A 24,061-nucleotide genomic window follows, 5' to 3' on the forward strand; every position below is an offset into this window, starting at 1 on the left:
TCCTTGGAAATAAACAAACATCAAAATAATTCAAAAGAAAAAAGTAATTGAAATAAAGAAACTTTCAGAGTCCTTCTTTGTTTTCCAATGTGATTTCCATTAATCAAACCTTCCCCTTTTCTTTGTTTAAGGTCCATGGCCAGGTCTGCGGGCTGCCCAAAAAATCTCTCCTCTACAACAGGGTAATAGGGAGCTGCCCAGACAGGGACTGCAATTCCCATACCCTCTTGCAGTAGTTGGGGCCATGTGATCAGTTCTCAGCGATGGAATATGAGTGGAAGTGATGTGAACCACTTCTAAGCTGTGGCCTTTAAGAGGCAGGTGAAACTTCTCTAGGTTCTTTCCCTTTACACCAGCTGGATGCAGAGGTTGCAGAGAATGATGGGGCTCTAGAGCATGGTGTAGCCACAAACTGGAAGGAGCCAGGATTCCCTGAGTCATTATGTGATGAAGAGCTTCCTGCTGACTCAGAAATGTTTGCCTTGGATTGTTATGTGATTTGAGCTATTACATTTGTGAATACATTTGCTAAGGCAACTTAGCCTACCATAACTACAGTAAATACCCTACATACTAACCTTCAAGTTGCAAACTTTCAAAGACAGAAATGTGTGTTTGCATGTCCAATCACGTAAGTTAGTTCACGTGTCTGGCGTACATTGTCATGTGCATGCATCCTCTACAAGTGGTTGTGCTTTTGTGTACTTTACTGTACAGTACTGTATAGAGATACAGTAGTATGGCATCTTTATTTCAAGCCCAGGATGTTCGGAGCAAGAGTAAAAGCAGCAGTGATGTAGCTGCTACTGCTAAGAAGCACCAAGTGATAACGATGGAACTTGCTGTGCAACATGAGCTGCTTACTAATGAAGACCTGATGGAATTGGAGACGCAGAGAAAGATGAAGAGAGACAAGAGGAAGAAGTAACTGAAGAACTGAAGAGATTCATGATGCAGGAAATGGCAAGGGGATTTTCTTTATTTGAGGAGGCACTGTTAGTTTTTGAGGCACAGGACCCAAACATAGAACAGTAAACAAAGGTTGCAGCAGTCGTGAAGAAAGCAATCCAGTGCTACCGTGTCATCTATGACGAGAAAAAAAAGAGCTACTACCCAGACATCACTGGATCATTTTTTCAAGAAGGTAGATAGAATTGAATCCAGCAAGGAACCAGAACCTGTGCCATCAATGTCAGGCGTGAGTGAAATTGCATCTTGCGCTCCATCTCCTATGGCTCACGATCCTTCAGCTCTACCATCTCCCACCTCCTCTCCCTCCTCCAGTCAGTAACTCTTCCTGCCCGTTCACTCGATGCCAGCCCCTGTATGCCAGCTGTTGTACTGCAGTACTGTACTTTTCAAGGTACTGTACTGTAAGATTAAAAATGTTCTCTTTATTTTTTGTGTTTGTTTTTTATGTACTATTTGTGTGAAAATGTTATAAACCTATTACAGTACAGCACTATATAGCTGATTGTGTTAGTTGGGTACCTAGCCTAACTTAGTTGGACTTACGAACAAATTGGACTTACAAAAGCACTCTTGGAACGGAACTCATTCATATGCAGGGGACTTACTCTAATATAAATTCAACTTAGAAAGACAAAAAATAGACTACTTGGAAAGCCAGACTTAAGGGGATTAGGGTTGAGAACAATGTTAAATTGCGCTCTGAGAAAGAGGCATCTGGACTGAGGAGGTCTGGGATTGAATGGTTCCCCTCTCTGGTCATGTGCATTGGTGTTGCATGGCTAAAGATCTTTCCATTTTTTTCTGTGCCCTTGGCAGTAGAGGTGAAGGGGTAGGTGTGTGTGGTAGTGGGAGTGTGGCAGTGGTAATGGGGCAGGGGATGAGCCCTTGAATGTGTCTTTAGGAGCACCTGGACAAGTGGCTTGAGATGGGACCTGACCCAGCGAGGGTCACTGGGTCCTGAGTTCATCCATCATCTCTGTTCTGCCAATGTGCTTAGGATTGCAGACCCCTCAGTAGACTGTAAATGGGAACTTATTGGTTCAATAGCACACTGACATTTTTTTAAACTAAAAGAATAAAGATTTTTATTAGGCATTGTAAGCAGCATTAAATAATTTTCAAATTCACCTCATCAAAATCAAGCCACAATCAATCAAACAGAACAGTAGTTCATTGTCGCACAATTCACAAGTTAGGGCAAAACGCCCATCACCTTACATTAGGACGTTAAGATAATTATTTAGCTCTTGAGGACAGGGAGTGAGGTGCTATACCTCATTCTTGATCACATAAACCAACTGTTATGGAAAGAGTGGTCATTTGTATGAGGCAGAGAATTCTGGGCTCATGACACTGGCCACAAAGGTCAAATGGTCACTAGTGAATCTGGGCCCAAACTTAGCTGAGAAAAATAGATGAAGGCACATTAACTTTGGGCAAGTCAAATATGTTAGAGCTGAGGTGAATTTAGATGCGTGTAGTAAATGATGACATCAACATTTTGACAAGTGTTTTGTAATTTAAAGATGAGAAATCTGCCTGTAACTTGTGTTTGTACTTGTGTTTTCTACTCTTTTTCTTTTTCCCTAGATATTTTTAAAGACAAAAATTCAAAAAACATTTTCACTTTTGTCTCAGCTAGACTAAGATGAAAAAGATACTTATTAAAATCTAAGCCAAGATTGGTAGGAAGAGTAAACTGCCACCAGAACAGTTATGGTGACAGTGGTCATCTCTCCTAGAGGAGGGAGGGGGATGGGGTAAGTGAGGACAGTGGTCCTCCCTGGGAGAATGTTAAGGATGGAGATGGTTTGTCCTCTTACTCTCCTTGAGTATTCCCTCACAAGATTTTTGTGTGTGAGTGTGTGTGTGTGTGTGTGTGTGTGTGGTTGTTAACTTTTTATTTGAAATCATTTAAAACTTATAGTAAAGTTGCAAGAATAAGGGGAGAACACAGAACACCCATATTCACGTATCTTAACATTTTGTTGGATTTGCTTTATTGCTTGTGAGCGCGCGTGTGCTAACACGTAAATACATGTACATAATTTCTTTTTTGAACAATTTGAATGAAGGTGGTATACGTCAGTGTGTATTTCCTAAGACTAAGAATAGCCTCTTAACCACAATACAGTTATCAATTTCATGACATTTAACATTGATACAATACTTTGATCTAATCTCTAATCTAATCTTTTTTCAGTTGACCCAGTAATGTCCCTTGTGGCATTTTCTCCCCACGGCTCTAGCATTCCAATTAGTTGTTATGTTTTTAGTCTCTTTATCTGGAACATTTCTATAGCCTTTCTTTGTCTTTGAAGACTTTGTCCTTTTTGAAGAATTCAGTCCTTTTTGATATATGTATACAGAATGTTCTTCATTTTTACTTTGTCTGATGTTTCTTTTTTTTTTTTTAAACTTTGGGTTTATTTATTTATTTATTTATTTATTTATTTATTTATTTATGGCTGTGTTGGGTCTTCGTTTCTGTGCGAGGGCTTTCTCCAGTTGCGGCAAGCGGGGGCCACTCTTCATCGCGGTGCGCGGGCCTCCCACCATCGCGGCCTCTCCTGTTGTGGAGCACAGGCTCCAGATGCGCAGGCTCAGCAATTGTGGCTCACGGGCCTAGTTGCTCTGCGGCATGTGGGATCCTCCCAGACTAGGGCTGGAACCCGCGTCCCCTGCATTGGCAGGCAGGTTCTCAAACACTGCGCCACCAGGGAAGCCCTGTCTGATGTTTCTTGATGGTCAGCTTCAGGTTATAATACAGGCATAATCTTCACATAGCATCACATCTGGAGGCACACAAAGTCCAGCTGCCTCCCATTGGTGATGCTAATTTTGTTCCCCATCCTCCTCTCAGGAGACCCTTTAAGACCATGAAGACATTCTGTTCCTCCTCAACAATTCCCTCCAGATTTAGCAACCATCGATGATTCTTGCTTGGACCAATCTTTGCTCTGTTGGTTGCAAGATGATGATTTCCCACCTCCAGCCCTCCCCTCATTTGCCAGTCAGCATTTGGCACACCCTGTGATTCTGATTCTGTTATAAGAGCACCTTTCTTTATAGACCTCAGAAGGAATTGATTCTCATGATGTACAAATTTGAATTCTATTTTTGTATATAGGAATAGGATGTTTTACCCTTATACCTGAAACCTACTAAAATAAGATATTAAAGAAAAACATCTCCATCTTGGTTTTAAAATATTATATTCTGCTTAAATATGGTTTAGGTAGAACAATGATTGTGAGTGAATTGGAGGTCTTTAGCCCTTATTAGACAAGCAAGTAAGAAAACGAACATTTGACTCTCATGGACAGAAGGGCTGGTTGAAGAAGGACTTCCTCTTTATGTGAAATCATACCCTTCTCACTAGATTAAAAGAAAAACTACTTGTGTGTGTGTGTGTGTGTGTGTGTGTGTATGCTCCACACCATGGGTGGTAGTATGTGGCATGAATCTAACCACTTTCTCTTTTTGGCTGTTGGCAAATGGTGTGGAGTAGAAGATCAGTCTCTCACACAGAAGAGCAGAATGATTAGACAGCAAGACTGTTAATTAGAATGTTAGGACATAGCAGGGCACCACCTCAATGAGAAGCTGTATGAAGGCAGCTAAGATTGTGGAAAGCTGGAGAGAAACCATGTGAAATATTTATTGGTGCCCAAATCTCTAACGCCTTGAAGAAACAAAAAAAGCCAAGTACCAACCCTAAACAGGATTTAAACTCTCAGGAAAGACACAGGGTGAATTCTAGCTGAAGTTTTGGGCAAGTGCCAAGATTAGATTAAGCAGTGAATGATTGCTATTAAAAGTAGCAATGAGGTATATGTATTTCTTTAATCTTGCTCTAAATGCTGTAATCAATTTTTATCTATAATAATTTGAGATGAATTGTCACGCTTTGTTAACATAATAAAGTATTCTATTTCTATAGAAAAAGCACAGAGGCATGGAAAAGCATGTTAACGTCTTTCTCCTGTGGGAAGCCTTTTGTTCCAATTTATGGTCACGGTCCAAGGCTGGGTCGGCCCAGGAGCAGCCAGCTCAGACTGTAGTCATGGTTATAAGAGGGAAGGGTCCACATGTGCAAACTCCAAAACCCAAACCTGCAAAAGAAGGTAGCAAACAAGTTCCTTGGAGGAATGAGAGATGATGCCAGGGGCCATGAAGGGGCCAGGAGCCCATGGAGCCAGAAATCCTGCCCTGCACCTGATGGGTGTGTGGGGCTCTGCAGTCAGGGAGATGACTTTTGGCATAGAGATCAATTGAAAAGTTGGTGAGGCCTTGAATACGCCAGCCTCTTCTTCTAGATGTCTCCTATCCTCACAATGGGGCCAATCCGTTCCATTTTCCAAATCGCTTCCGCCATGTTCCTGTCCTTGCTGATGCCACACAGTCTAAACTACTAAGGACTGGGGCCCCGTTAAGAGAGTATTTTCCCCTAAGTGTTAGAAAAAGGTAAAGGGGCTTCCAGAAGAGATGCCTTAGAAACCGTTGATATACAGTGCAAAGGGTAGAGGCAAAAGCCCTTCTTTTTTTTTTCTTAAATTTTATTTATTTATTTTTGGCTGTGTTGGGTCTTTGTTGCTGTGCGCGGGCTTTCTCTAGTTGCGGTGAGTGGGACCACTCTTCGATGCGGTGCATGGGCTTCTCATTGTGGTGGCTTCTCTTGTTGCAGAGCATGGGCTCTAGGCGTGCGGGCTCAGTAGTTGTAGCACTCGGGCTCAGTAGTTGTGGCTGGCGGGCTCTAGAGCGCAGGCTCAGTAGTTGTGGCGCAGGGGCTTAGTTGCTCCGTGGCATGTGGGAGCTTCCCGGACCAGGATCGAACCTGTGTCCCCTGCATTGGCAGGAGGATTCTTAACCACTGCGCCAACAGGGAAGTCCCAAAAGCCATTTTTAATTAAAAAGAAAGCTGTTTGGAAGCCAGGTAGGGGACAGGAAAGTGTAAGGTGGAAGCACTGGCCACAACAGCCATATTGTTTGAATTGTAGCCCACCATTCCCAAGCTGCGTGATCTCGGGTATTAGTTACCTAAACTCTCCAGTCATTGCTTTTGCCATTCTCATCATAGAGTTAATAGCACTTACCTCTTGGTGCTGTGAGGAGTAAATTTAATAATTTATGTAAATCTCTTAGTACAAAGCTTGAAACACAATAAGCATTAAATAAGTGGTGGCCAGTGTTAGGAGCTATTATTGTCCTGCCTAAATTACAGTGCCTGGTATTGAAATGCCTATGCAATCTGTCTCCAGCCTGCCTACTTATCTTGTTTCCTGCCATTCATCCATTCATTCCTGCTGTATTTGTTCATCGTGAACTTGCACCTGGCTCTAGCTAGACCTGTGCCCATTTCTTCTCCTTCTTCTCACCTTCGTTCTTACTATGGCTTCCGGATGAAAAGCCCCTTCTCATGCTTTCATCTCACCCTCTGAGGCTCAGCGTAAGTCCCATTTCCTCCCTGAAGCCCTTTACAGCTATTTCTGCTCACTGTAGGCTCTACTGTTCTCTAAATCACGGTTGTAATTACTGTTTGTGTCACAGAGTTTGGTGCTGGATTATATAGAGAAAATCTTTCTGTGATGGTGGAAATATTCTATAGTTGAATTGTCCAAAAAGTAGCCACTAACCTTATGTGGCTATTGAGCATTTTAAATGCAGCTAGTGTTATTAAAGGAGTTAATTTTAAATTCTTTTTCATTTTAATTAGTTCAACTTTACATTTTTTTTTAATATATTTATTTATTTATTTTTGGTTGTGTTGGGTCTTCGTTTCTGTGCGAGGGCTTTCTCTAGTTGCAGCGAGTGGGAGCCACTCTTCATCGCGGTGCGCGGGCCTCTCACTATCGTGGCCTCTCTTGTTGCAGAGCACAAGCTCCAGACGCGCAGGCTCAGTAGTTGTGGCACACGGGCCTAGTTGCTCCGCGGCATGTGGGATCTTCCCAGACCAGAGCTCGAACCCGTGTCCCCTGCATTGGCAGGCAGATTCTCATCCACTGCGCCACCAGGAAAGCCCTCAACTTTACATTTTTAAGAAAATTTTTTATTGGAGTATAGTTGACATACAATGCTGTGTTAGTTTCAGGTGTACAGCAAAATGAATCAGTTATACATATACATAGATTCACTCTTTTTTAGATTCTTTTCCCATATAGGTCATTACAGAGTACTGAGTTGAGTTCCCTGTGCTATACAGTAGGTTCTTATTAGTTATCTATTTTATATATAGTGGGGTGTGTATGTCAATCCCAATCTCCCAGTTTATCCCTCCCCCTCTTCCCCCCTGGTAACCATACGTTTGTTTTTTACATCTGTGACTCTATTTCTGTTTTGTAAATACATTCATTTGTGCCATTTTTTTTTTGGATTCCACATATAAGCGATATCATATGATATAATGCCATTTGCAGCAACATGGATGGACCTAGAGATTGTCATACTGAGTGAAGTAAGTCAACTTTACATTTGAATGGCACCTTTGCCCAATGTGTCCACCATCTACCCTGATAAAAGCTCTTGTAAGAGGTACTACTCATGTGTTCCCACTGGCCTCCTGGGGCCAAACCGATTTTCTCTTCCCATGGTGTCCCTTTTGCCCATAGAGAAATCAGGGGTGGATTTTGGAAAAAAAGGAAAACATGGGATAGAGGGGCAGTGCTCAATCAGAGGAGGTGGGTGTGAGCTAGACTGAAGCTGGGGTGAATGGGACACAGTCTGATGCCTTCCATCTGTTTGTGAGTAATCCTGTAGAATTGTCTTCATTGTTCAGCAGGATTTACAGGAGCCCTGGTGACCTACTTGCCTTACAGCCTCACATGTGAGTGAAGTCTCTTGTGGTGGCCACTGAGTCATTGTGTCCGACCCGTGGACCTGACTCTTTCAGGGATCCCTGGAGATGGTGCTATAGCATCCCATTTGGCCTGGACCAAGCCTCTGCTTGGCTCTTCCTTCCAAACTTGACCTTTCTTAGAGAATCCTCAGATCTGGCTCTGATTTCAGACCCTTCAGAGCTGCCTCAGTCTCCTCCCTGTCTATCTTGAGTCTATTCTTCTGTATATCCCAATAGTTCATGAACCTTTAGAGATCACAGACCTCTTTGAGAAGCTGATGAATGCTATGGACACTCTTCTTAGGAAAATGCACACGGCCATATTCATTATGCAATTTTGCTGACTGTTTTGGGAGGGTCACAGATCCCTTGAAGCCCAGGCCCAGGTCTGAGAGCCTTGGTTAAGAACACGTTCTTTAATCTGACCTTAGAGGTTTTTATATGCTATTCCTTCCTTTCTCAGCACCAGCTCAGCTCTAACTAATTCTGTACTTGTTGGGCAATGTTTGTATGACTGGTTGAGGGCTCTAGTTACCTCATGACAGGAACAGTCACTCTGAATAGCTAGGGGGAGTATTTCATTTTCTATAAATATCTATCCTCATTTGTAGGTTAATAGATGAGCATTATGGCTTCTAAATCCTTTCCCCACCTTACAAAAGAGTTTTTAGAGCCTGGTGATATCTAGGTGAAATGATGAAATTCATAAAACAGCAGTACTGAGCTGCAGTCTCGGGGCTGAGCATGCCCTCTCCACACCCACCCTCATCACCTCCAGTTAATTAGAGGTTTCCAGCCCTGGATCTGTCATGTAGGATCATTCCTATCCTCAGCTGAACTTTGAATGTGCACTTCTCTAACTTGGCTGAGCTTTCTTCTGATCTCACCTGATCCTCTGTCTCACAGACCACAAAACTTTAGAGTTAGAGGACATGTTGAGACCATTTCTTGCAGAGGCCCAGGGAGGGAAGGGGCTGGTCCAAGGTTCCACAGCTGGTGGTGACAAGGCAGGGCTAGAACCCAGCTGCCTTCTTTTTTTGTTTTTTTCTTTTAATTTTTTGGCCACGCAGCATGGCATGTGGGATCTTAATTCCCCGACCAGGGTTCGAACCTGCGCCACCTGCATTGGGAGCATGGAGTCTAAACCACTGGTCTGCCAGGGAAGTCCCCAGCTGCCTTCTATACCTGCTCAGTCTCTCAATTTCTCTGTGCTTTATGAGTGATTTGTCCTTGAGTTTTGGCTAAAATGACTTAGGAAGTAGAGTCTGTATCATATGTGTAGAGACATCCCATTGCATGCCTTGGCTATATTCTTGCAAATTTGATAATAAAGTGACTTTCAGTAAATTATATATTCTATCATGTCTTTCAAAGATTAGAGATGTATTCCTTCTGTAAAAGCTTTCAGCCTTGGGTATACACATGGATATAATAGAAAAAACCCATGTGCTTAGAGGGAAAATAATTTTCTGATGAAATATTCAAATAATGTTCAGAATAAACCAACACATATTAACGTGTGAGATAACAATCTTTTTGTCTAGAGGAAGATATAGCCTATTTCTTTAAATTGAATATGCATTTTTCTCTATCCACAGGTAAATATTCCTTTTGAAAATCTTTCTGCTCTCTGAGGGGTTTATCTTGCATGATTACTTTTAATTGTTTATTTAACAGCCTGGATTAGCTTGCTGCAATGTTTGCTTAGTATCTTGTGTAAATTCTTTGTCATTAAAAGTCAGTTTTCCTGATAGCATTATTAAGATTTATTATTTCTATAAGTATGACTTTCTCTGCAGTGGGGTTTCTGTAAGTGGAATAGACAAGGAGGGAAGCAGTTATTTTGGTTTTTACTAGCCATGGGATAGTTTATTTTACAATTTAATTTAAAAAAACTCTAAAAGTTTATATGAGATAACATAAAGTTTTGGATGCTTTAGAAAGAAAGTCTGATGTCAGTTTTCCCTCAGTTGCTTGCCATGATTATCTTTCCCGGGGCCAAAATGATCATAGTAACTTTCTTAGCCTGGTCCTGCAGCCAGTACATTTTGTACTATAGATGATTCCAAGAGGAAGGAAGAGCTTAAACAAACGAGCTGCAGATAAAATCCTCAAACTTTATATTAATTAATCATTTCAGCCTGCTCCTGCACTAAACTTTTAACTAGAGCAGCTAATAGGAAGCAAATGGATGGGTTTGAATTTCATCTCTTTTTGTTTTCCCTGCTCACTCTCTGGAAAAGGGGCTAATGAGCAGTGAAATGGCCAGGCATGAGCTGCAGAGGAGAGGACGCTCTGCCTGGGGAGCCTGCCGCTTTGTAATCGGCTCCTGAATTATCACAAGGTGCCCCATGGTTTTATGAAGGTGTCTGAAATGGCCAGGATCCAGCTTCAAGGGGAGTCAGGAGAAGAAAAGATGGTGTTCCAAAGGGAATGATGTCCATTCTGTCCACTGGATTGAAGCTGTACTCCCAAAGAAGGCTCCTTAGAGGAAAAACAGTGAAAGGCAAATATGGGTGTGCAAAGTATGTGTTTACAGTACAGATGCTGACACTGTTTAACCTAATAGCAAGCTGTTGCCTAAGCATCTTTCAGAGGGTAATTAAAAGGCTCCTACATGCACCGAAACCAATTATATTAAAATTTTATTTGTAGGGAGTGCTCAAGACTTAAGGTAAAAAAAATCAGAATTCATAACCCAGTGGAAGATGTCTTCCTGCCACGGGCAACAGGAATGCTGCCGAGGAGATCCCAGTTAAAGACCAGGGCTTGGTTACAAAGGCGGAGACCTCAAATCAGCTTTCCTCTGACCCAATCCAGGGCTACTTTAATGAGGGAAGGAAAAAGTTCACTACTGCAGCATTATTAAGTAGAAACTGGAAGAAAGAACTCGTTATTCCTTTGGAAAAAAAGACCAAAGAAATGATGTGGGCCTGCCTGAAGAAGTTTCAGTGGCAGAAGGGTTTGGAAAATCAATGTTGAGAGGCTTCTAAGAAGATGCTTTTTTTCTGGAGAGCTGCATTCTTTGGGCATAATAAATGGTTCATATTTGTTGTTTGTGTGTTTGTTCATTGTCAAAAAATCCAGCAGGTCAATCTGCATGCCCCAGCTGAATCCAGGAGAGAGGCATCCTTATTCAGATGCTGAATAAGGAGATTCAGCTCCTTATTCTCAGACTGTCACTGACTGACTGTGTGATCTCAGAGAAGTCACTTTCCTGCTCTGAGCCTCAGTATCCTAGGATCTGTAAAATGGAAGGAACACTTCCAGCTCTAAAAAGCCTCAATCCTGCTGTAATAATACTCTGGATTCAGAAAATGGCTCCTCTTCTAACCCCTAAATAATTTGGAAAATGCTGCCAGCCTTTAAAACCCCTCTATAATTCACCGGTATTAGTTTCTTCTTATTGCAGTTGGAGTTATGGAGAGTCAGTGAAGTTAAGTGGCAGGCACAAGGTGACCTTGCCATCTTTCAGAGGAGCATAAAGAACTGTACTCCTGACTTCAGCCCAGAACTTAAGACATTCAGGCCCAAACCGCATGGAAAATGATAAAGATTCTGATGGAATTTGATGTATGGTGTTTTCCTTAATTAACCACGTCACATCAACTCAGTCATATGGGTCTTTCCATTTCCTCATCAGGCCTCTCTGCCCTTTTTGTTCTTTGACCAGAGTCCATCAACAGTAGCTGTAGCTAAAGATACCAGGATGTGAGTGATGTCATCTTTTGCTATATCTTTTGCTATATATGGGGTGAGGGATGTGACGTGAGTGCCTGCGTATGTGGGGACAACTCATATATCACAAACTTCCTTCCCTGGAGGATGTTCTGACACCCATTCTCCACATTCCCAACCAGGGCTGTCTCCAAAGTCTGAGTGAAGAGACGTATTGGGCTGAAAACTTGGGGCCCTTTGCAAGGATGTATCTTTGGCTGGCAGCTCCCACCCATGTTTCTTGTCCCAACCAGTCAGCATTCTCTGCTCCAGGTCCCTGCCACAAGTTCTGTCAATGGCTCTGGGAGCTCCTGGGGGAGTTTCAGGTATGACTGGTACATGGGCATTTGATACTTTCACCACTTTCTCTCTCCAGCTCTGACTCATAGGATGCTGACTCTTGTCACTGCTGCTCTAGGTCTTGGTGTAAGTCGCTGGGCCTGCGGCTGAGAATGACTGAGAGTGTCATCTCTGGTTGTAGCCCATTACGCTTGAACCAAACTTCTGTACCTCCTTTCTCTCTTTTCTCAGGTAGGACTTACTTTATTTTATTTTTTATCATCCTTAATTATAGTTTACATTAATGTTTATATTGATTTTTAAGAAAATTTTTATTGGAGTATAGTTGATTTACAGTGTTGTGTTAGTTTCAGGTATACAGAAAAGTGAATCAGTTATACACATACATATATCCACTCTTTTTTAAGATTCTTTTCCCATATAGGCCATTACAGAGTATTGAGTAGAGTTCCCTGTGCTATACAGTAGGTTCTTATAGTTATCTATTTTATATATAGTAGGGTGTATATGCCAATCTCAATATCCCAATTTATCCCTACCCCCTCTTACCCCCTGGTAACCATAAGTTTGTTTTCTACATCTGTGACTCTACTTCTGTTTTGTAAATAAATTCATCTGTACCCTTTTTTTAGATCCCACATGTAAGCAATAGCATATGATATGTCTTTCTCTGTCTGACTTACTTCACTTAGTATGACAATCGCTAGGATAGGACTTACTTTAGAGGGTCCTTAGTTCTCCACATGAAGAGACCCCTCATATCTGAGTCTTCAGGCTCAAGCCGAAGTCCTCACCTCCGTGGATTCTAGATGTGGAGTCAAAGCTGCCCTTGAGCTCTTGATATCGGGGTCCATGATGCCCAAAGACAGTAAGGAGAACCCTCAGTTAGCTTGCTCTTTCCCCTGGTGGGAGAGCCTGTCTCTATGAGACAGGAGGAGAGGAAGGTATTTGGTCCCCACTTCTGTGGCTTGCTGCCCTCCCAGAACACACTCCAGGCTCCCTTTGACCAAAGAAAAAAGTGGAGAACTTGCCTCTGTAATGACCCTCTCATCTTTCTCTGCTTCTGCAATTCTTCAATGCCCGTTACTGGAAGTGTGGTGTGTCCTTAAGCCCCACTTGCCTGCTAGGACTCTCCATCGTGCTGCCTATCTTGGACTGGCCGCCATAGACAGGGCCTTGTGCTGGGAGCCTCTCCTCTTCCTTTCCTCCCCATCTGTCCAGGGTGCCACTTCATCAAGAGCTGATCTTTTCTGGAAAATGATAAGCTGAGATGTTGGATAATGATCATGACTATACCCTACCTCTTTAGCTGGCTGTTCCTGATGGAATGTGGTCAGAGCCGAGAGGTGATACCTACCTTTTGGGTTTCAGGACTGAAGACCAAGAACCTTGCCATAAACATGAAGATGATAGCTCACCTGGGAATGGGTGGGGACCCTGCCTGTTGAGACAATCCACACAGGTGGCCCTTCACTTATCTCTTTGCCATCCTCCAGGGATCGTTATAACTAAAACTTATGGTTGGATGACTATTTATTTATTTATTTAATTTGGCTGCACCAGGTCTTTGTTATGGCATGTGGGATCTTCACTGAAGCATGTGGGATCTAGTTCCCTGACCAGGGATTGAACCCTGGCCCCCTGCATTGGGATTGCAGAGTCTTACCCACTGGACCACCAGGGAAGGCCCTGGATGACTGTTTAGACCCAGAGCGTGCTGCCTCTCTGGGAAGGCACTTGTGCCTGATGATATTTAAGATAATTCATGTAATCTGTCTGCTATAGAGTAAGGAAAGCTGACAGAAGAGATCAAGTCTGGGCTTCATTCAGTAGGCAACAGGGGAGTGGAAGGTGGATATAATAGAATTAAAACGGTGACTAGTGGAAGCCACGGAGGCAAGAGAAGTGGGTGAGGATACAAGCAGACAGAAGAGGGTATTGGAAACATTTGAGCCCAGTTATTTTAGGGAGATCTGAGTTATGGACACAGAGAGGTTTAAGGAGAAATAAGGCAAGTAGGTGGAGGGAAAGGTACTGAGTAGATTGGAATGAACGTTCTCCTTGGAGGAATCAAGGTGAAGGTCATTGTTAGATTTAAGGACAAGGGCAAAGGGACTGCTCTGGAAGTTCCAGACACTCATGCTCCCAGCAGTCCTTGGTGAGCAGATGGGAGGAAGGATGACTGAAAGAATGAATGAACACTGCCAGTAGACTCTCTGAGCTTACGAAGACTTGTTGGGTGAGTCAGAGTTATTAATATAAATAGTTACGGTGGCAACAATATGTCCCAGTGACAGTCCTATTTTAAAAATTAAATTAAAAATCTATTTAAAAATGTTGTTCTAAATCCTATGTGCATTCTCTTTTGCATTCTTTTGAGGACTCGAGTCTGTTATTTACAGTGTTTATTACTTTTAAGCATATGGGAGTACATATGATGTCTGTCCACTTGTTTTTAGAGCTGGTAAACAGACGGGGATCAGGACCAATATAATCACGTTCATTCTGCCACTGACCTTGCGCAGTGCTCTCCAAGGTCAGTAATGGTGGTTGGATTTTTGTCAGAATTGACTTGTTTTCAGCAGGAGCTGGGTCTCCCGCCTACTAACATTTGTATCCTTACTATCTAGCCGGCTGTAAAATTACTAGTACAGTTCCACCAGACAATGACTTTGTGATTTTCTACTTTTTTATTGATCAATAAACAGTTTTAAACCAAAAAACTCCGCAGTGAGAATGGAAACTTATTTGGTACTTGTAACTACCTGCCTTGGAGAAGAGAGAGGGATTGGAAAGATAAGAGCCTTAGGTTCCTGCTGCCTTCTTCTTTTTTTAAAAAATAAATTTATTTATTTATTTATTTATTTATTTATTTATTATTTATTTTTGGCTGTGTTGGGTCTTCGTTGCTGTGTGGGCTTTCTCTAGTTGCGGTGAGAGGGGGCTACTCTTTGTTACGGTGCACGGGCTTCTCATTGCGGTGGCTTCTCTTATTGTAAAATGCAGGCTCTAGGTGCGTGGGCTCAGTACCTGTGGCTCGTGGGCTCTAGAGCACAGGCTCAGTAGTTGTGGCTCACGGGCTTAGTTGCTCCGCGGCATGTGGGACTTTCCTGGACCAGGACTCAAACCTGTGTCCCCTGCATTTGCAGGCGGATTCTTAACCACTGTGCCACCAGGGAAGTCCCTCCTGTTGCCTTCTTGATGGCAACACCAATAGATGAAAATAGAGAAATGCAGTCATAGGTTAACAAAACGACTGACTACACTATGCTAAATAACCGATTGCTTTGCATGAAATTAACCCATTGTTTCCTTGTCCCCTGGATATATGTATCACCCTCTGTAAACTTCAAGAAGGCAGGATTTGGCTTTTTGCCTTGTGCCAAACACAGTGCCTAGCCTAGAGTTAGTGTTAGGAAAAAATAATAGAGCTATCAGGATTGACGATAAGAGGGTGAATTTATGTCTCTGTTATATTGAGACTTGTTTCTAGGAATTTCCTTGCATAACTTCCATCTCTTCAGCTACAGTTAAGGAGAGACCCTGGGCCCTGTGTATTCTGTGTTTCCTATGGCAGCAAATTTAGTTTACAACCATGGAAATACCTCTAGGTAGTAATGACTGTGTTTCCAATGGTTATGGCTTCCCATCAACTTATTCATTTTCTTTTGGTTTTGTTTTTAGAATTTTCTAAATAAGTTTAGAAAATAAGGCAATATTTTTTAGTAAAACCAAATCAGTAACCAGCTAAGGATAACAGAAAATTTGTGATTTGAATAGAAAACTGTTCACATGGGTGCATTTTGAAAGATGGCAGAGGTTTCTTCTCACATTTGTTGATATCATATGTTTTAACCAAGGAGCATTTGGAGGTAGGTTGAAGTGAAAGTGTGTGTGTGTGTGTGTGTGTGTGTGTGTGTGTGTGTGTGTGTTGAGCAATGCTGAGTCATTTGATTTTCTGATAAGAAATGTTGAGAAACAGTCGACTTTTGGTTTTCCTCTTTTCCATGGGGACATCACTGACAAACACCTGTTGTCTGTGTAATGCTTAGAATTCAGAAATGGCAAATACAGTGATGACACAGCAGGGTATCAAGGAAAAGGGAAGGATAGAAGAGCTAGTTTATAGTTCATCAAAGTAAGAATACTCTTATCTTCCTTGAATAAAACATGTGCTTTAACTCACCAAATATGGAATCACAGACATTGGGACCTGGAAGGGCCTTGGCAGCCTCTCTTTCAGTCTGCTCATTTACACACAAGGAAACAGATCCAGAGCAGCTCAGGACTGTTTGAAGTCACACAGTGAGTCAGTGACAGAGCCCTCCCACTCTGGACTCCAGCCACACGTTGTGAAGAGGGATCGCCACCCCCGATTGTCCTCTACCAGGACATCCGCAGGAAACAAATCTGTGTTCCAGTTACAGATGGGACTCAAGTGGCCTTTCCCTCCATGCCTTTGCTGGTCTGTTTTCTCCAAGTGGCTTCCTCAGGTTGCTGGGTACCTTGGGGGGGCCCCTTTCCAGGACATTGACAAGAAGCCTGGGGATAGAGCCTGGAGGGAGGTTAATTGCCATGCGACACTCAACCCACTTCTCCACATTGAGAAGGTTGTCCAGTGCGCATGGGCTCTGTGTGTCATGGCTGCAGCCCAGCAGACCTAGTAGCAGTGAGGCATAAGGCCTTTCACTTAGCCAACTGATGAAAACTCTGTCCTTTTCAAAATGTCCCAGAAAGCTAAAATAACTCATATTTCCCACGCAACGTTAGAGCAGATTTATGCCCCTTTAAGAACACATGTGGTGCAAAAAGATGAAGGGAGAGAGGGCCTAAAGTTTTACATATGGCACCAAGGTAATCCTAGCCGAGTTGGCTCCTCTCCGGAGAGCGCCTGCAGGGTATAATTAGAACAGAGATAGCCATCCCCACAGATCTACACTTGAGCAAATTGTGGCTATGACAAAATTGGAACCAAGGCTAAATTTATCAATAATGGGGTTTAAAAAAAGAAGACAAATGAATTTGAAATTTCTCCTTGTTTATTTTAATGTGCAGAAAATTTTCTAGCTGATTTATGCCATGGCTTCAGTGTATTTTTCATTTTTTATTTATTTTGCAGTTAATTGGATTTCCAGCTTTTGCAGCCAGCCACTGCAATTGATCCCTGCAAAGATGGATTTATTGCTTAGGCAGGCAGAATTCTGACAATCTTCAGAGGTTGGAAAATAAAAGAAAACAGCGCATACGGAGAGCACTGTGGGTCACCATTGGGTCAGATCAGCAAGATATATTACAGCTGGCAGGTTTATGCTAGAACTTCAGCACAAGCAACCTTCCTAAATGAGCAGCACCAGGATCCAGTGGAGTATTTTGTAGGATATTGTCAGTGATCCACGCTTAGGAGGAAATGTAGCTTAAGTTGGAGACACCAAGGTAGATGTCAGATCCCAGATAGGTTGGACCCATGGTTGGAACATTATTGATAGCTAAACTTGAATGTCGCAACTTTGGTGGCTCAATAAGGAATGGGACCTTATTTTTGCTGTTAGGTGGCTTTGTTTGAATGGCGTAATGGCTCAGGGGGCAGAACCAATATGCAACTCATGCCTTCAGCTACTCTTTGCAGAAGGTTCTGGAAATTTGTCAGCTGATAAGCAGCAGAACATTGCCCTCAGCCTGCAAAGGTCAGACATCCATTCAACCATTCCCCTAGCCATGCATCCATGCATCCATGCAATAATTTTTTTTATTGAGCCCCTACTATATGCTAAGCCCTTTGTTTGGTGCTGAGCATAGAAAATGAATAATAAAAAAATATAATCCCTACCCTCATGGAGATTCTAACCTATTGGGCAAGTACTAATTACAAGTTTGCTGAGAATTAGTAAAGAGAAATTCAGGAAGCTGCAGTTACATATTACAGGTCGACCTACCCTGATCTGGGGGTTGGGGAAGTCTTCCAGGAGGAAATGCTGTGAGCTGAGAACTGAGAGACTGAATATACAAATAGACAATTGTCAGATCATATGTAAAATAGAACTCTGACACATCATCTGCAGCAATCAGCCCAGGAAACCAGCCTATTATCTACAGTAACCAGCCTGGGCGGCCAGCCTGCTATCTATGTCATACTTATAGGAAGTCAGACCACTCTCTCTAACAACCAGTCCAGGAAGCCAAACAATAACTCATATAACAATTGGCCCCAAATGGCCAGGACTTGATTAATAACTGACAGCTTCCCTAATTTTTGTCCTTACTTCCAACTTAGGATCAACCAGAGAAAGCCAAATCTGTACTCCTAACCAATCACATAGAATGCCCTACTTCTAGTTTTCCCACCTACAGCTTTCCCTTGCCAACAGCCTCCAATAAAGGCACACGTGAAACCTTCCCTTTTTCTGTTATAAAGCTTTCCTACTCCTCTGCCTGCCTTTGAGACTGTCAAAATTCAAGAGGTAGTGGCTGACTCTCTTGCTATAGCAAGCTCTGGATATATAGCTTTTGCTTGTTCTCATTTGGTTGGGCTTTGTTTTTTTCCACAGACCTGAAAAATGAGCACGTGTGGGCCAGACGGTGGTAGGGAAAAGAGTGTTCCAGGAGATGGAACAGCACATGCAAAGACTCTAAGATAAGAAAGACTAAGGCGGGCTTCCCTGGTGGCGCAGTGGCTAAGAATCTACCTGCCAACACAGGGGTCACAGGTTCGATCCCTGGTCCAGGTAGATCCCACATACCACGGAGCAACTAAGCCCGTGTGCCACAACTACTGAGCCTGCGCTCTAGAGCCCATGAGCCACAGCTACTGAAGCCCATGCACCACAACTACTGAAGCCCATGCACCTACATCCCGTGCTCTGCAACAAGAGAAGCCAGCTCAGTGTGAAGCCTGTGCACTGCAACAAAGAGTAGTCCCTGCTCACCGCAACTAGAGGAAATCCCACAGGCAGCAACAAAGACCCAACACAGCCAAAAATAAATAAAATAAGTAAATAAATTTATATATTAAAAAATGACTAAGGCACACTTTTCAAATTGACGAGTAGAACATGACTGAAATGTGGAGGGTGTGGGAGAGACTGGCTTGAGATGTGGCTGGACATAGGGTTTTTGGGGGGAGGGTTGAGATCCTGCAAGGCCTTGTGAGCTGTGTTGATGATTTTGGCCTTTTTCCTAACCAGAGCATCATTTATGGCTGATCCTTGGGAGTTTTCTTCTTAACTAGTGCATTTCCATTGTGACTGGTCTCCAGCTCCTGTCTGCTCCTCTTTATGTGAGCTGCTTACATCCTATCTGTGGGCCTACCTGCTTTGAGAACTCCTTGTTTTCTGTTGCCATTGTTTTTGTGAGGCAAATGTGTCTTGCTGTGTGAGTCCTGCTCTATGCCAGGACCAGCTTCCCTGTCCTTCCGGGCAGTGATAAGGTGAGCCCTGGCTTGTCCAAGCTGCTCTCTGGGCCTGGGCCCAGCTGAGCCTAGGGGGAAAGGTCAGCGGAGCAGAGACTGGGACTTATCCCCATATCTGTTCTCACCTTCCTCTACGGTCATAGAACACACCGTCAACTAGATTAGAGGTATTTCCCAGTCTCCTTTGCAGTTCAGTAATAGGCTTTTGTCCAAGGTCTGGCCAATGGAATTTGAGGGGAAGTGATACATACAACATCTGTTTCTTTTTCTTTCTTTTTTTTTGACCGTGCCATGTGGCATGCAGGATCTTAGTTCTCCGACCAGGGATCGAACCCGTGCCCCCTGCCTTGGGAGAGTGGAGTCTTAACCACTGGACGGCCAGGGAAGTCCCTACAGTATCTGGACATGCACGTGAAAGACCAGGGAGTGCCCTCCCCTTCCTGCTGGCTGAAGTGTAGGGGTGGTACTGGGGAGTTGTTTTGGACCATGTGTACCAGGGATGGCAAAACAACCAGAAAGAGCATCATGACTGATGGGGGCTGCTTACATGTGGAAAGTTAGGCAAGAGAGAAATATATTTTTATCTTATTCAAGTCACTGTTATTTTAGTCTCTGCAACAACAGATGACCTATACTGTATCTTAATTCAGTAGTTTTCAAAGTGTGGTTCCAGAACCTCTGGGGCAGGGGGTTGTGTCTCTGAGACTCTTTCATTAGACTCATCACAGTACTGACACTTTATTTGCCTTTTTTATTCTCATTTTCTCATGAGTATATAGCTGAGTTTTCCAGAGGCTACATGATGAGTGATATCACAACAGACTGAACGCAGAAGCCGATACGTGAATACAGCTGTCTTCTATTAAGCCAGATATTAAAGAGCTTTGCAAAAGTAAAAAAAAAAAGTCACTCTTCTCAATAAAATTTTTCTGAAAATATAAAAATATTTATGTTTACATCTTTATTATTGCCATTTTAAAACAAATGCATGAAGAAACAATTTTTTTTCCATTTTAATTTCTAATGGTAAATATGGAGAGATATAACCCACATGTATAAAAGCACTTTGGGATTGTTGCTAACAAAGTCCAAAGTGTGTGAGAACCACTGTCCTAACTAATCCAGGCAGCCAGACATTCGCTGTTCATCAACAGTTAGCAGCTCCAGGTCCTGTGCACCTGTTGTTTTGGGGTCAGCTGGGGTGGTTGCCCCTCCTTCCGCTTTCTGCTCGCTGCTTCTGCTCTCTTCTCTCCTGGTGTCCTTTGATTTTCCAGGAATTGACTTCAGTTGACACAGAATCCACTGAGTATTTCCTCCCTCCTCCTCCATCCTTCATTGCTTCATCCAGTCACTCAATAATGAAGCCCCTAAGACGGGCTAGGGCTGTGCTAGGTGTGGAGGTCAAGGATGACCAGAACACGGTGGCTACTTTGGTTTGGCTCACACTCGGACAGTGGAGAGAGGCTGTGAATGAGCAGTGGCGGCCCAGACACTCAGCACAATAGTGGATTGTAGAGGGCGTGGAAGTGATGCAGAGAAGGGGACGATCAGCTTTGCCCGGGGGCGTGGGACGTGGGGTGGTGCATCAGGAAAGCTTTAAGGCAGAGGTGACTGTGCGGGAACCTGAAAAATAAATATTAATTAGCAAATTTCTGTGTAAGGAGTGCAAGGAGGGGGAAGGGCACACAGGCAGAGGAAAGCACAGGGGGAAGGGCACGGTGACTTCGTAGGGCAAGGTGTTTTTTCAAAAGTCTAAGTGGTTCATTATGGGCTGAGAAGCTGGAAAGGGGCCAGGACCCATTACGTAAGGATAAACAATTTGGCTTTTACTCTTAAGGCAGTTGGAAATCACAGAATAATTTTAAGTGGAGAGCGATGTGATCATATTTGATTTTAACAGCTGTAGCGAAGGTTTTTTTCACCTTGTTTAGGGGCTGTGTGCATTTGCTTCCAAGAGATGCTGCTATATTTCAGCATGACTAGTGGGTGGGGCCTCTCTGGAGAGAACCCTTTATTCAACTCATAGCAGGCAATTAAAGTCCCTCCATTTTTGAGGGGAGGAGAAGGACAAATGATTCTGAGTACTGATGGCAAAGTATGTGTCCTTTTGATTCCCCTGTTTGCACAGACCCCCCCCAGGCATCAGTGTCTAAACTCTAGGGAGGGAGGGGTTATACAATAATTAGAAAGAACTGTTTTTGTCTGTAATTATGACTACTTAGCAGTTAAAGCTAATTATGCCTTTATAAGTTTGTGATTAATTATAAACCTTTTCGAGCACTTTAATATGTCTAGGCACCTTTTATGCTACATGTGTTAGTGCATGTAATCCTCACAGCAGCCCTTTCAAGTAGGTCCTATATTATCTCCCTTTTTATGAATAGGGTATTGAGACACAGAGAATTTATGGGATTAAACGAACATTGCAGCCTGGACCCTGAGGCTGCACTCTTGACTGCCACCTTGCACTGCCTTCTGGTCCAGAGCAGGGGACTCCATGCAATAGGCTGGGGGATCTGCAGAGGCTGGAGGTCCTGCAGGGTAACTTCGTTACTGTCATAATTTTTCTTTACTCACCAAGACCAGAGTGACTGGAGAACATATGGCTTAGAAGTCTGACCAGCAGCTTCAACATCACCTGGGAACTTGTTAGAAAGGCAGATTCTGGGGCCCCGCCTCAGACCTATTGAATCAGACATGCTGGAGTTGGGGCCCAGCAAACTGTTTTTCACAATCCCCCTGGGTGATTCGGATGCATAGTAAAGTCTAGAATTATTGGATTTGAGATACATCCCGGGGTGCAGGTGTGTGTGGAGGAAGGGGTGGAGAACAGATCGGAGGGAAAGACTGGAAGCCAGCAGCCCATTTCTGAGGTTGTTGCCGTTGCCAGGATGAGAACTCAGAGCCTGAAATCAGATTCGCAACATGAGCTGCACTTTAGAATTATCTGGGGAGCTTTTAAAACATACCAGCACACTGGCTTCACCCCAGACCTATTAGATCAGAATCTTTGTGGGGGGGATAGAACCCTGGCATCAGTTTTTTAAGAAAAATTTCCCCTGGTGATACTTATGTGCCACTAGGGCTAAGAATCAGTGGTTCTCAAACTTGAAGATGCATCAAAATCTCCTGGGGAGCTTGTTAAACAGACGCTATTGAGCCCTACTTCCAGAGTTTTTGATTCAGCAGGTCCGGGCTGGAGTCTGAAAACCTGTATCTCCAAGTTCCCAGATGATGCTGAGGCTGCTGGTCCAGGGACCACACTTTGGGAATCACTGCCTTATAAGTTCACCAATAGCCCTAGCAGGTTAAGCAGAGTGAAGGCTGTGGAACCAAACCTGGAGGGGAGCTAGAGGGCCCCTCCCTCTGCAGTTAACTGGGTCGAGCTGATATATCAATGTGCCTATGACATGATTTATCTTGCTGAAGATGTGAAAAATTGTAGTTAATTGTCTAGATATTTTTACCTGCCAGACATGTTTATTACTTAAATTTTTAGACCTAAAATTTGCCTTTCCCCAGTACAGTGGCTGCTTGAGATTTGATAAAGAAAGCCTAATTTTCAGATATTTCTCAGTTTTGTCCTTTAAAGGATTTCTCCTACATATGAACTTGCAGCATGCAAGTATTCTGAGGGAAGTGCTAAGGTTTGAGTTATCATTTTAGATGTATAGTCAGAAATCAGGCTTTTAGAATGATCACAGTTATGGGGCTTCCAGTATAATACTCATTGCTCAAACAACTTATGAAAATAGTCCAAGGCAATTTAACTTTTATTTCCTCTATAGAGCTTGTCACCATTTATTAATCTTAATTCCCCTCAACATCACATATCAGATGAAAGAGCGATTTTTCTCCTTTGTTTCCATAGCATTAATATTTAAATGGCAGAGTATGATACTCATAAACAGCTACAGAGGGGAGGAATATTCCTAGGAAGGAAAACCTGGACTAAATGCCACCTCAAGGCTTCTTCCTTAAAAAACGCCCCAAACGAAGCCAAGAAAACATGCCCAGTACACCTCCCAGTACAGGATAGAAAGATGAAGAAGCATCACTTGTGAAATGAATAACATTACGTAAAATGAATAACATTGTTTCAGAGATTTCCCTTATAAGACTGAAGAAACATTTGGGGAGGTGGAGGTGGAAGGCGGTGCAGGTGGCTATGCTGGCAGAAGTCCTTCTGCTTTGAACGTGAGTGCAGCTCACAGAAGAATCCAAAGCACGTTCCCTACTTGTTTTGTGGCTCCAGGAGGGAATTCAGTTTTATTACTTTAGATATCTATCTGGCATCACTCATGTGCTAGGCTCTGGGCTACATGTGGCAGGAACACCAAGATAGATGAAGCACAACCTCAGCCTTCAAGCAGCTGGTAGAGAGGATCAGATAAAAGCCCAAGTCGGGTAGGACACACGCCAGGGAAAGATGTAGACAAAGTGGTGGGGTACATCATGGGGGCAGGGGGGAGACTGGGAAGGCATTGGAAGATAGGATACTTGCAAATGGAGATCAGAAATTTGGGTAAAGGGAGCAGAACTGATTCACTATATGTTTTCAAAGCATTCATTGAGCCCTTACCTTATGAAAGGCACTATGCTGGGTTCTGAGGATATAAACATGAGTAAGACTTTTTCCTGCTTTCAAGGAGTGGGGAAAACAGGCAGGGTAAATTACAGTGCAGCAAAGGCTTCCTGGAGGAAGTCCTAAGCTGGGTCCTAAAGAATGAGTGGGGCTTATTCAGAAAAAGATGGAAGGAAGTGGGGAAGGGAAAGCACACTATTGAGAGAGGAAACAGCAGGTACAAAAACCTTGAAGAGAGAGAGAACCA

The 24,061-nt window shown here is 43.1% G+C and overlaps 2 long non-coding RNA genes across 2 annotated transcripts in view; one reads left to right on the plus strand and one right to left on the minus strand.

The window, feature by feature from the left end:
• LOC309629447 overlaps positions 1-7,426 on the minus strand; it is a 57,462-nt gene extending 50,036 nt beyond the window's left edge. The window contains exon 1 of the long non-coding RNA XR_014245079.1: positions 7,352-7,426. This is a non-coding gene — a long non-coding RNA (uncharacterized lncRNA). The remainder of the gene's footprint in view (positions 1-7,351) is intronic.
• The window catches only part of LOC309629445, a 65,321-nt gene extending 44,645 nt beyond the window's left edge, over positions 1-20,676 (plus strand). Inside the window, exons 2-4 of the long non-coding RNA XR_014245077.1 lie at positions 759-14,063; positions 14,284-14,360; positions 18,370-20,676. This is a non-coding gene — a long non-coding RNA (uncharacterized lncRNA). The remainder of the gene's footprint in view (positions 1-758; positions 14,064-14,283; positions 14,361-18,369) is intronic.
• Positions 20,677-24,061: the final 3,385 nt, after the last annotated feature.

This window comes from Balaenoptera borealis (assembly GCF_965194805.1).
Source record: "Balaenoptera borealis genome assembly, chromosome: 5".
NCBI lineage: Eukaryota > Metazoa > Chordata > Mammalia > Artiodactyla > Balaenopteridae > Balaenoptera > Balaenoptera borealis.